General features: G+C 43.5%; 1 long non-coding RNA gene across 1 annotated transcript in view; it reads right to left on the bottom strand.

The window, feature by feature from the left end:
- The window catches only part of LOC117030127 (uncharacterized), a 141,845-nt gene that overhangs the window by 91,380 nt on the left and 37,283 nt on the right, over nucleotides 1-13,182 (bottom strand). The window contains exon 2 of the long non-coding RNA XR_004424329.1: nucleotides 1,607-1,767. This is a non-coding gene — a long non-coding RNA (uncharacterized LOC117030127). The remainder of the gene's footprint in view (nucleotides 1-1,606; nucleotides 1,768-13,182) is intronic.

The following is a 13,182-nucleotide window of genomic DNA, read 5'->3' on the forward strand; positions in this document are numbered from 1 at the left end:
GAGTTCAGCACAGGTTAGCTGCCTTACACTCTTCAGCAAAGACTTCCAGGGCCCGTCCAGGGACCCAAAGCCACGATCCAGAGGGGTGCAAATGGCTTGACGGTGACTCTGAGATGAGTCATCCCACGTCGCAGCTCTGAATATTATGATGTTATGACTATTTCCCCCAAAGCTGGCTTCTGTGTCAGGACTGAGAGCAGACCTGCGGCTGAACTGTGGTTCCAGTTTAAGACAATACTAGTTTCACTGAACTCGCTAATGTAAACAAAGGGATTAGAGCTGCTCCAGGCCTGGGTAATGCTCCTGCTAGGCCAAGTTTGCTGGATAAATAGTGACGCAGTTCATTATCAGTGTTCTTTAAACTGTGGCAGTGAATGAGGAAATGCCTTTTCTCTGAGAGGATGCAGGCCCCTACATCTGCCCTCCTGCTTGCCAGGCAGAACCCTCTTCCTCCTTCAGGTGGGTGCCTTAGAAAGGGGCTTTGTCACCAGCCTGGTCTTCTAGAGCCTGAGATCAGCATGTTGCCCAACCTGGGACAGCACAGGGCTCTCCCGGCACCAGGAACCGAGATTGGTTTTGGCAATGGTCCTGTTTCCAGAACAATTGTCATGAAAACAATTGGTTTAGTGGAAGGGTTATAGACTGTGGAAGCCAGTCAAGCTGAGGTTCGAGTCCCTGCTCCAACATTTACAAGCTGGGTAGCTCAAGCCTCCATTTCCTCATTTAATACTATGATACATGTAGCTCCTGGCTGCATTGTTTTGAGGTGAGTCTAGCACACAGTAGGTGCCTGTGACCCCGGCTGAAGGGGTGACAGTGGTAATGGAGTTGGGAGCTCAGAGAGCAAGCTGAACTCCTGGCTGCCTGATTTCCTCTTGGCAGTGCACAGCCCTCCTGGGAGGGAAATCAGGAAGATCCCAGGCCATGCCAACAAAAAGGGAGTCACTTCCTTGCCCCCAGGAACAGGGGCAATCCCAGCAGAATGAGAAGAGAAGGGTTCTGTCTGTGATATTTCAAATAGAGAACTGAGCCTTCTGAGTAAGTGGAGAAGAAAATCGCTGTCAAGGCTTCACGGTGGCCTAGGAGGGCTGCCGAAATGCTCTTGGCCCAAATTTGCCCCAAATTCGCCCCCACTCCCACCATGAGCCTCATTGTTAGACTTCAGGCTCAGGTCCCTATTCAAGTGTAAACACCAGGAGGCGCCTTTGCATTGTAGCCAAGCACAGAGCAAGAGGACTGACAAGGAGCAATTTTGCTGAGCCAGAGCTGATGGGGAAGGAATGGGAGAAAGGGGTTCGGAGGGGCCTGGTCCAAAGGCCAGGAGGTAAGAGCGAGGAGGCGTGATCAGAAAGGGCCAATTCTGACCAGAGTTAGCTCTGCTCCCAAGGGAGGAGCCCCTGCCCCAGGACCCCTCCTGCCCACCCAGCCACACACTGAGGGCTCTAGGGAGAGGGCCCGGGGAGTGCCTCCTCTGGGAAAGGCAGCTAAGTATGAACCAAACTGCCTGGTTTGAATTCCACTCGGCCTCTCAGTGACCTGGATCGAGCCTCTCAACTTCTCTGAGTTTCAGTTTCCCCATTTGTAAAATGAAGACAGGAATACCTACCCCATAGTGTTCTGACGATGGCAGCTTGGTAGCACCCAATGGATGGTGCTCTGGATATTTTTCCCTGAAGAAATGTGTTCCGCTCAGCTCTCCAAGGAAATGGCGTCAAGTCTGTTAAAGACCAGCAGGACCTAATGCAACATGGCATCCTGGATTGTATCCTGAAACGAAAAAAGCACATGAATGGACAAACTGGTTAAATCCAAATAGAGTCTGTAGTTCAGTGACTGGTATTACCAATGGCAATGTGCCCGTTTTGATAAATGTGCCATGGTTGGATGTTAACATGAGGGGAAGTTGCATGAAAGGTATATGGGAGCTCTTTATGCTGTCTTTGTCACTCTTCTGTAAATCTAGAATCATTTCAAAATTAAAAGTTTAAAAAAAATTGCAAGAAGTCTTGGCCCTTCTGGAAAGAAAGCAAAAAGCATCTGACTGCATATTTTGAGAGCAACAGCCCCTGTTCCTGTCTTTCCACACACATTTCTCCAGATGGTAAAGAATAAAATGTAAAAATAATGACCATTTCAGCAGTTAGTGATATATCAGGCTCCAGACAGGAGGTAACTCAGAGTGAGTTGCTTACTACACACTGTCCCATTTAATGCTGAGAACAACTCTGAAAGCTGGTATTTCTATTCTCATTTTACAGAGCATGGAAACGAAGCTCACAGGATTATCTGTCTAGAAAGTGGCAGAGGTTTCTAACCATTTCTGTCTGGTTCCCAAGTCCGTGTTTTTCTACTGGAGGGAGAAAAACTAGGGATGACGAAAGCTACAAGCATTCACCTTTGACAGAACAGTCAGATTTCAGAATCTGTGCCTCAGTGGAACCAATCTTTGGATTAGAGACTTGTTGTCAGAGGATAGAAGATATGTAGACACACCATGCAGTACCTGAAAATTGAATTAATTAAAGTACTGATACTCATCAGTGTTGCTTATTATGGCAAACAAAAAAAAAAAAAAAGAAAAAGAAAAGAGCCTTAATGTCAAACAATTGTCAATTTTTCCAGATTTCGTTCTGGTATACCCGTAAGATAGAATAGGCAGCCATTCAAAGTACTTTTGTCTCAGTTTTTTGTGGACATGCATCAGTTAGAATACTTTTGGCTATAAGTAACAGAAAGATACAACTCAAGTCATTTCAACTGAACAATAACTGACTCATCTAAAAACAAAACAACAAAAAAGAACCACCAGAAGCTTCTATAGTTTTAGCTATGTTGTTTAGAAGTGACAATATAGAAGTGGAGAGGGTGCTGCAGAGTATCTCTTGGTATCATTAAGGAAACCCATTCCCCCAAACCTGCCGTCAGTCCTGAGCTCACTTTAGCCAGAATTATGTCACAGTCCATCACTATTTCAGTCACTGGCCAGGGGAATGGACTGCTATTTTAGCTAAGCCCAATCATCTTCTACCCTGGGAACTGGAGACAGTGTCTGCCTTCCCAGAAACAAAGTGCCACTAAAAGAAAGGTAGATGCCTGAATTAAAACAGGAATTCGGTTAAGGAAAGAAGAAAGAGCCAATAGCTGCTGGGTAAGAAACCAACAGTTTCTGTTGCAACATAGAAAAATTAGCATATTATTGAGTGGAAAAATAATACATTTCAAAAGAGTTTAAGAGTATGATCTTATTTATATAAAATTGTTCTCATGTTTACCTGTATATATGCATAGAGAAATATCTGTAAGGATATTCTTCAAAAGTTAGTGGGTATCTCTAGGTGGTAAGATTTCAAGAATATTTTACATTATTTGTACTATCCTGAATTCTTTGTATTTAGCTGTATTGAATTATCTGCTATAAGTATGTGCTAGTCTTTCAAAGACAATAAGTATTTTCTTCGGGGATTTCTGTTTTGTTCTGTCTTTGTGTGGAAAAGGTTAGGAACTGCTGTATCAGGCTTTGGAGAATTTTCTGAGGAGTTAAAAATTAAAAAGTTTGTTTTTTTAAAAAAGATTTGTTTGTTTATTTGAATATCAGATTGAAAATAAGTCCATAAATTTTGTTTGACACCCCCTCTTTTGAAATGTGGAGACTATGTTACTTCTACTTGAACCCAGACAGACTTGAGACTGTTTCAAATAATAGCGTATGTCAGAGTGACACTATGTCTGACTCTAGGTCACACGGGACACAGCTCACAAACAATGCAGCTCATATTGCATTTGCTTTTTGAGCCTTGTTTTTGGAACATTTGCTTTTGCAACATTGAGTCTGCATCTGAGAAGGCTGACTAATCTGAGGCCACACTGTGAGGAAGCCCAAGCCACACGGAGTGGCCATGACTAAGCCACTCTGGTGAAGAGTCCCAGCCGAGTCCAGCCCAGGTGTCAGATGACTTCAGTTCCAAGTTGTTCGAGTCACCTCCAGCTATTCAAGTCTTCCCCAAGGAGCCCCCAGATAATCATGGAGTAAAGACAAGTTTCCTTGACTCTGCCCTATCCAAATTCTTGACCCACACAGAATCCACGAGCATAATAGCATGGCTGTCTTTTTATACAACTCAGTTTTGAGATCATTTGTAATGCAGCTGTTCCAACAAACTGGAATAGTTTGTCTATGTGTTTATTTGTTTTTAATTCTATAGACCTGTTCTCACAGGAACAAGGTGTGGAACCCATTGGTTCATCCTTGAGCGTGTCAGAGAAGCTGAAAACCAGAACATGCAGGAGGTAGGACGGCACTGGGAGCCACAAGTTTCCCACATTTGGGCTGGACGCACAGGTGGCATGGAGATATGTGTCCTCGAGGCATGACTCAGATGGGAATGAGGAAGGAAAGAAGGGTTCAGTATTGTAGCCAGTGTTATAAGCAGCAAGAAAGGAAAGGTGACATCTTGGGAAAGGGCTCAGAGCAGCATGGATTGCCCAGGAAAGACCAAAAAAAAGAGTTTTTAAGGTGGAACTCAGAATAATTTCCATTCCTGTGTGACATTGGGCAAGTCATTCAAACTCTCTCCAAAATGGAGATCCCTCCTAGTCGTGTGAGGGTTAGCTAACGTGTAAAACTCAGTGGATGTATGTCAAAGTGCTTCTTCCCTACCTGGAAGATATATGTGGTCCAAGGACAAACATCCCCTTAGTTTTTCTTTTTTTCAGTGGTCATTGGCGGTGGATGTGGGTGAGAAGGAAGGAGAAGAGTGTCAGAAGAGTGTTGGGAGAACAGCAGTAAGCAGGAAAACAGCAGCACAGCGTGGAAACTGTGTGGTTACTGGTTAGGAACCTCAACTGTGCAGCCAGAAAGTTCTGGGTTTCACCCTAGCTTGGCCCTTTGCTGGCCAGGCTGCCTGGGAAAGTCTCCAGAACTTCCATTGGCTCCTCTGGGGAGTGAGACTGAAGACCCTACCTTGGGGAGCTGTGTGAGGACCAGGAGCTCTGTATTAGGCCCCTGGCACAGACAGGCTGAAGGAGCATTAGCTCTACTCTTCCTGCCTGCTCTCCCAGTGTCCTCTGACAGGTCGCGATTTGTTTCTCTGTATGTGTTCCTCTGTGCACTAATGCCTGCAGAGCTGAGCACCTTCCCACAGAGACCTCCGGGGATCAGCCTCTCCCATTTAACTCACAGCAAGCTGCAGAGCAACTGGCTAAAACAGCAAGAGCCAGAGGCTGAGGACACCCACAGCGCCCCCTGCAGCCTGCCCAGCGCTCTCCTCCAGGCTCATACTCTGCCGTGCCTGCCCTTGCCTCTCCAGACGTCCTTCCAGGTCCAGCGTCATGGAGCAGTTGGGCCATGCCACAGCCCCTCAGTAGTCTCCCAGCTCGAGGCCCGTGCCCCAGTGTCTATCCCACTTCCCCACAGCTGCCAGAACGGGGGTTTAAAAAAACAACATATAAATTATATCATGTCATTCCTCTCAACCATAGGCTTCATCCTTAGAATAAACCCTACACTACCTTCCCTGGCCTCAAAGCCCCATTCATCCAGCCGCAGCTCCACCCACGAGGCCCTCCCTACCACGCTCCCACTGCTCTGGCCTCAACTCTCGCCCTTCACACACGCCATCTCCATCCTCACTCAGGGCTTGCTGGTCCTGCTCTTCCTGCTTTCTACATGCTGCATGCTTCTCCTCATTCAGGCCTGGACTCAAACACGCCCTCTTCAGGCGGTTTCCCCCACTACCGCCACCACCACCCTGCCCCCACCCAGCTCCACCCACTCCCTTTACCTTATCATAGCTTCTCCACAGCTCTTACTGGTATCAGAGTATATCTCATTTATTTATCAGTTACATATAATTATTAATAAATATTGATTAATAAACCTGATATTTCTATCTAATAATAGTATGCTAAGATTGCTTTTGAGCTACCTCCCTCCCCAAAATGGGAGCCCCTTGAGGAGACGGTCTCTTTCTTGGTCACCCTTATATCTCCAACACCAAGAATGGTTCATGTTTGTTGACTGACATCTACCTACTTGTAGTTTCTCCTGTCTGTCCCCATCCTCTCGAACCATTCCATCCATGGAGCGCCTAACGTGCTGATTTGGCACAAAGCCCACACTTCTCAGAATGGCACTTTTCTTTCAGATGTGTCATGCCTCCCACGTACATTAAAGATCCCGAGTTTTAAATGTCTCTCTGACTCCTTCCCCCCCCACCCCATCCCCCACACAGTGCTCAGGGGCCTTGCACAGACATCGATGCTCAAACAATATCTGCTATTTATCTGGCTGGTTGGCATTTTTACCGCTCTCCCGTCCCCACTTCACTCCCTTGAGCTGACAGTTTATCTTGAATTGTTCTCCTTCCTGTGGTTCGTGTCACGATTAACTCTGCTTGGTGCTTGGCTGTGATGTGAACTTCATTCTCGAAGGCCTTTCTGGGAAAGGACATCCATGAAGTCTCGCTGATGAAGTAAGTTCCCAGATTTCATGTTCAATGTAAACACAGGCAAATATATAATTATCAAGCACTATTACCACTTGTAATTACCCCTCAGTCAACATTGTGAACTAAAGAAATGAGCGTGAAGAGCGGAGTGTTTAAATTTTGCCCCCTTGCCCTTTAAAATATTTACTTTTCAATCATCACTCCAAATAGTTTAATTATGTCTTGTTACCTAATTAGAACATGTATGTGCAATTTACAGCCATCCAAAGTAAAGCTTTGTAACTTTCTAAATGTCTGCATCTCACTGAGTGTCCCATCAAATATTTCCAACTATTCATTTCCAAGGCGCTGTTTCTAGATTGCTAAACACCACCATCAACAGCAGATGCTGTTCCAGTCAGTGAGAAAGACAGGGGAGTAGAGAACATGCCTCTTCCCTTTAGGGCATGGGCCCTGAGTGTACACATCACTTCCACTCCTACCCCTCTAGCAACTTCTAGCTGTTGACTGTATTCCTTATGCCATACCCTACATCCCCACGACTGCTGTGGAACAACCAATTTGTACTTCTTAATGCCTTCCCCTTAATGGGGTTGTCACCCAGCCTCAACCCCCCTCCCATCTGACAACCATCGATACTCCGTTGTACTTTTAGATAAATAACAAATAATTCTTCCATGTGTGTCCTAAGTATTCAGATTTCCTGTATTTTTATTTGCTAAGTCTAGCAACTCTATGTAGTCAGGGACCAGAAATTGAGATACCAGGAAATAAACATGTGTCTTTCTTCCCAAAGGATAGGATGTGGGTCTTTTTAGCTGCTCTATGCCAAGAAGCCAGTTCATGCCCTTTCTAAACAATGGGGTTTCTGAAGGGAAATGAATATTCCCTCCCATGGAGAAGAGAGTCAGGAGTTGGAATGAAGCATGGGGCAGCAGAAGTGTGGACAGTTTGCAAACATGGCAGGAACTATGAGCACATCTCTGGGGAAAGTCAATGGATGGAAGAAATGCATGAGCACAAGCAAGTGAGAGAGCAAGCCATGAAGATCTACAGCAAAGCAGCAGAGCCCCAGATGGGCTTCTGCAACTTTCCTGTGATAAACACGTGGTGAACAAAATTTTGTCACAATTTAAGGGGTTTACAAACCCCTGGAAATGCATGGACCCCCGAATGCATCGTCTGAATCAAACCCCAAGTTGTAGAGTTGGTGTGTAGGGCCCCACGGAGGAGGCACATGTTGTCTGGAAATCAAGCCATCCTGAACCAACCATTTACAACCCGTATCAACCCTTCCCTTCTTTCTTCCACCTTCCTCTTCCGCAGATGGGATTAATCTACAAGCCCTGGTGAGTTCCCCAGCCATCTCTGACAAGGTCACAGTGGATATTGATGGCCTCCTCGCCATGCCTCATTCTGGAATTCTTGACCACTCCCCAAATCTAACTGCAGGGTCCCAGCTATAGTTGCTGTGTGGTTAGTTTCCTGTGCAAGTCACCAGATCCTATGTATGAGGAACAAGCTGAAGGGTCTTGAGTCTCTGGGTTACATACCAATCATTTGGATTTCTGCCAGAGACTGAGAGCCTCAGCCTGAGTCCCAACAAGGCCCAGGACTCAGCTCCCTTCCATAAAGCTAAACTATGTGTTCTAGTGTCCCGATCTGTCCCTGGGCCTCCGGCCACCTGCAGACTAATCTCATAATGCAATTGCTTCCTTATTTCATTATAGAGTAAGGACATGACCAAGCTCTGCAAATTGTCAATCAGCTGTTTCTGCCCCAAATACTGACCCTCATTTCAATCTTTGCCTTGTGAAGTAGGGTCCTAATAACATGGTCTCTACTGAATGGTAAACAAATTTTCAACAGGGTTGGTTAGTTCTACAAACAAAGTGTTTCCTTCCTATTTTCAAAATATTTCCATTGTTCTGTTATTCTAAAGTGTAAAGAGAAAATGTGATCAAGATGATTTTTCTGTTCAACCAACCTCCACATTGCCCCAGTTTTATAGTGCTTTCCCTAACAGGGCCATGTTGTTTCACTTGAAAAGAGGGCTCAGCAGCCCAACGAGGCTAGGTATTCATCACTTCTTCTTTTTTTTTTTTTTTTTTTTTTTTTTTTTTTTTTTTTAATTTATTGGGGTGACAATTGTTAGTAGAATTACATAGATTTCAGTTGTGCAATTCTGAATCACATCATCCATAAATCACACTGTGTGTTCACCACCCAGAGACAGCTCCCCTTCCATCACCGTACATTTGATCCCCCTCACCCTCATCCCCCACCCCCCAACCCCCTTACGCTCTGGTAACCACCAAATTACGTTCCCCAGATTAATTTTCAAACCCCGTGGCCATCCTGTGGTCACCGACTGCCCTCCAATCCCCTCACCCTCCCCCCCACCCCCCACTCCCCCCGTCATCACTTCTTTAACAGACATTTATTGGGGCGTCTTCTCCATCCACGTTCCGCCTTCTCTGAGAACCATTCACCCTCCTCCCCCCAGGGCCCTATATAACCTGCCCCCGGCCAAAACCAACTGGACCACCTTATAGACACCTGACTCAAGCCAAACAAATCAGATTCTATCCCCTAGAAATTTAGAAATGTACTCATTCTTTCATTCAATAAACATGTATTGAACCCTAACTTTGAACTAGGCATTGTTCTAGGAACTGGGGGTACAGGGGATGTATTTTCTCCTGATATTCCACTGCGTCATTCAGTTAGATACCTACCTATACTTCCTCATAGTTGTCACCTCTTTGTTTCAGCTGCTTTCATGGGTGTCTAATCCTTGTAACAAAAGAATACTTTCTAAGACAATTTCACATTGTTATTCAAGATGAGGAAATGCCTTATTTTCTTTCTTTGGACTTTCAAAGCCATTTCCCCATAGTAAAGAACCTCAGAAATCTCTCCAAAGTTTTAACTAGGTAAATTTTCACTGACTGGAATCATATTTGATCTCTAGAAATCTTTATTTTTGAGATTGAAGCTAAATTATCCACTTTTTGAAAACATAGAGCATATCATGTAACATGTCAAAGCTTTCCACTGAATCATGATGACAAACTAAAATTTCTGCCTTTCATTTCTTTATAGTAATCACATGACAGCCTCCCCCAAACCCCCTTATACACACACACACACACACATACCTTCTAATAAACATCTTGTGTAAGGAAGCAAAATAGAAAGGCAGAAAAGTTGAGTGGTTAGAAGTACAAGGCATGCAAGGATTGCAAGACAAACCTAAGTTTAAATACCTTACCTCCGGTGATCTTGGAAAATTTCAAATCTATAAAAAAGAGACAGTAACTATTTCACAGAACTATTGTGAGAATTAAATGTTCTCAGTAAATGGTAGTCACTAAACAGGTAACCACAGTTTATTATTTGGATCTTTATTCATGAGACACACTGGATATATATATAAATATGGATATGTATACATAGTACACAGACATATATAATATACATAACACACAGATATTTCTCTGTAGGTCAGTTACATTATTATTCTCACCGAAGGAGAAACGGGAATGGTAGTTTAGGCCAAGAGATGATTCAGACCCTTGTGTACAACTAATTGCATAACTCAACAATAAATTATAATCTAATCCAATGATGTAACCAGAGGTATGAATTTCTGCCGATTCAGGATCCAATGTCACCCCCAACAAACCCTTCTCATCCTGAATGTGTAGAAGCTCTTAAAGGCTTTGCTAGAAACTGAAGAGGCAGGAAGGGGAAAATGGATAGTGATTCAATTTTTCCAGTGCCCAAATGCTGAGTAGTTTCAAAGCAGAGTTGCAGAGGTCTTCAAAAATGACTGTATTTAGGAAGACAACAATAACAGTGTATGTGATTATAGGAGGGGCAACACACTGGGCCAGCATTCACTAGACGTACTATGGACCATCATGGGTCAGCTCTCTGGTTAAATATGCGGACTCTAGAGTTTGACTCCCAGGGTTCAAATCCTGACTCTGCTACTTGTGACTTCAGTCTAGTTTCTTGAGTTTTCTTAAATTTTGTTTCCCCATCTATAAATGGGTATGATGATAATATCAATATCACCTGTATTAGTTTGTTATGGCTACAGTATCTTATAGCTATATATTATAAATTTTGTGGCTTAAGATAACAGAAATTTATTCTCACAATTCTGCAGGCTAGAAGACCAAAATCAATCTCACTGGGCTAAAATCAAGGTGTCAGCTGGGCCATGGTGTCCAGAAGCTCTAGGGGAAAATCTATTCCTTGCCCCTTCCAACTTCAGGTGGCTGCCAGCATTCCTTGGTTTGTTGCCTCATCACTCCAATTTCTGCCTCCATGGTCACATCACCTTCTCTTCTGGGAGGTGGGTCTCTCCACCTCCCTTTTATAAGAATGCATGTGATTGCATTCATGGCCAGTGACGATTAATTTTATGTGTAAATTGACTGGCCATGGGGTACCCAGATTAAACATTACTTCTGGGTGTGTCTTTGAGGGTGTTTTTGGATGAGATTAGCATTTGAATTAGTGGACTCAGGAAAGTAAATTTCTTCCCAGTGTAGCTGGGTCTCATCTAATCCACGGAGGACCTGATAGAACAAAAGGTGAAGGAAGAAGGAATTTTTCTCTTTTTCCTGCCTCAGTGTGTGAGCTGAGACATCTCATCTCACCTTCTCTAGCCCTCAGACAAGGATTTATACCATCAGTTCCCCTGGTTCTCAGGCCTTCAGACTCAGACTGAAGTTCACCACCGACTTTCCTGGGCCTCCAGGTTGCAGACAGCAGATGTGGGACTTCTCAGCCCCCATAACCTCTGGAGAACTCTGACTACTGTGGGACCCACCTAGATAATTTTCTTACTTGCAGAGACCCTTTCATACCACATAAGCTAACATTCACAGGTTCATTTTTCAGCCTGCCACATTTGCCCTGTGGTCTTATTGTGAATGTTAAGTGACATGTGCTGATAAAGAACAGCGGCTAGACCATGGGAAGCATTCAGTAAGCATTATCTACTATTACCACTGGGCACATCCTGTCTACTGCAAGGTGACCTTGAAGGAACCTGGCCCAAAGACGGACAGAAGAAGACAGGAAGGGGACTGATGGTAGTTGACTTTTGCCAATACCATTTGAACATCTAAAAATGCTTTATGTTGGTGCTCTTAGCATGTGCCTTTCACAAACACCTCTTGTGTGATAGACAAGTTAGAAGATATGGGAAATAATCCAGAAATTAATGCAAAAGAGTTGTTTCTATTAATCCATATTTGAAAATTAATGTATCCACAGGAATTTTATTTTCATTCCAATTCTGAAATAAATAATTATCAAATTCTGAATGAAAAAAACCTATGTTCTGGAAATTGTTAGTTTTTCACATTGGTTTATAATCCCCTCTATAATGTTTAAAATAAGCATATCGGTCTTCTCAATATTGGCATAAACTTATTCTTTGTTTGTGTCACCTGAAGTCTCTGTTAGTTTGATAAGCACAGAATACAGATCAAGATTCAATATTTTAACAGCTTCTCATCCTTCCCATAGGTTTGGCAGGTAAGCAATCCAGACTGAGAATAGATTTACACTTATAAAGCCTTTGCGCAGGCATTATTCCTGTACTCTTTCTAATAATCTTATGAAACGGACAAGTATCAGGAGTTCTACTTTGTAGATTTGGACAATGAGATGAGAAACATAAGACTCAGAGAGTGAAACAGAGCTGGTCAAAGGACGAGCTGCACTGGAACTCAGGTCTCCTGACTCCTAACTGCCCTACTAGTAATGGGGAAGGGATAAGAATGGAGGAAGGTGACACAGAACAAAGGCAAAAGGTCACCTAAAAAGTCAAGCCTAGAAAAGTCAGAAGGAAGAAAGGCAGGAGATGTGAAACGAAGGAAGTCAAAATCCCAAATCAACCTCTGATTTGCTCCTAACTTAAAAATAGGATGATCAGATTCCAAGGAGTCCGTGATTTGCGGCATATTCCTATGGATTCCTTCCTAGGGCTGCTTTCACATGCTTCACTAAAGGGACTGCATGACCTTAGTCACTAGTTCTTTTTCTAAAACACATCCTCTCATCAGGGCAGGTATCTGAACAGGTGAGAGATTTCTCTGTGTGACAGAGACAGTCAACTGCCCTTTGTTTCTCCCAGAGATATTTTCTCAAGGAAGTTGAAAGCCAGAACACAGCGGTGAATCAGGAACTAAAGACGTGTTGACTACACTGAATTAAAATATTTATAATAATATAAGTGATCATTTATAGAATAAGTGTACCCATGTCTATGTATTACTGAGCTCCTTTTTCATACTGTAATTCCCTCCTCTTCCAGGAGGGTGTCAATTTTCAGATGGACTGCATTTCCTGTTTTTCAACTTTTGCAGCATTACTTGAAGGTTTCATATAGTGCAGGTGATATTACAGTTACCAGTCTTTGAAATGACAGGGTCATCAGCACTGTATGTGGAAATGGATGGACTCATTGAAACAACTTCATGCAGAAAGAAACTCTGTGAAACAACACATTTCAAATTTCAAAATATACTCTAAAGTAGTGGTTCTCAAACATGGCTGCAAGTCACAAGTATCTTATGGGCTTAAAAAACAAACAAACAAACAAAAAACTGAAGACTGTGCCCCAACCCAGATGATTAAATTATTATCTTTGTGGTGGGATCTTGGCATTAGATGATCTATATGTAGCCAGGATTGAGAACCAGTGTTTTAA

Source organism: Rhinolophus ferrumequinum, chromosome 11 (genome assembly GCF_004115265.2).
Source record: "Rhinolophus ferrumequinum isolate MPI-CBG mRhiFer1 chromosome 11, mRhiFer1_v1.p, whole genome shotgun sequence".
Lineage (NCBI taxonomy): Eukaryota > Metazoa > Chordata > Mammalia > Chiroptera > Rhinolophidae > Rhinolophus > Rhinolophus ferrumequinum.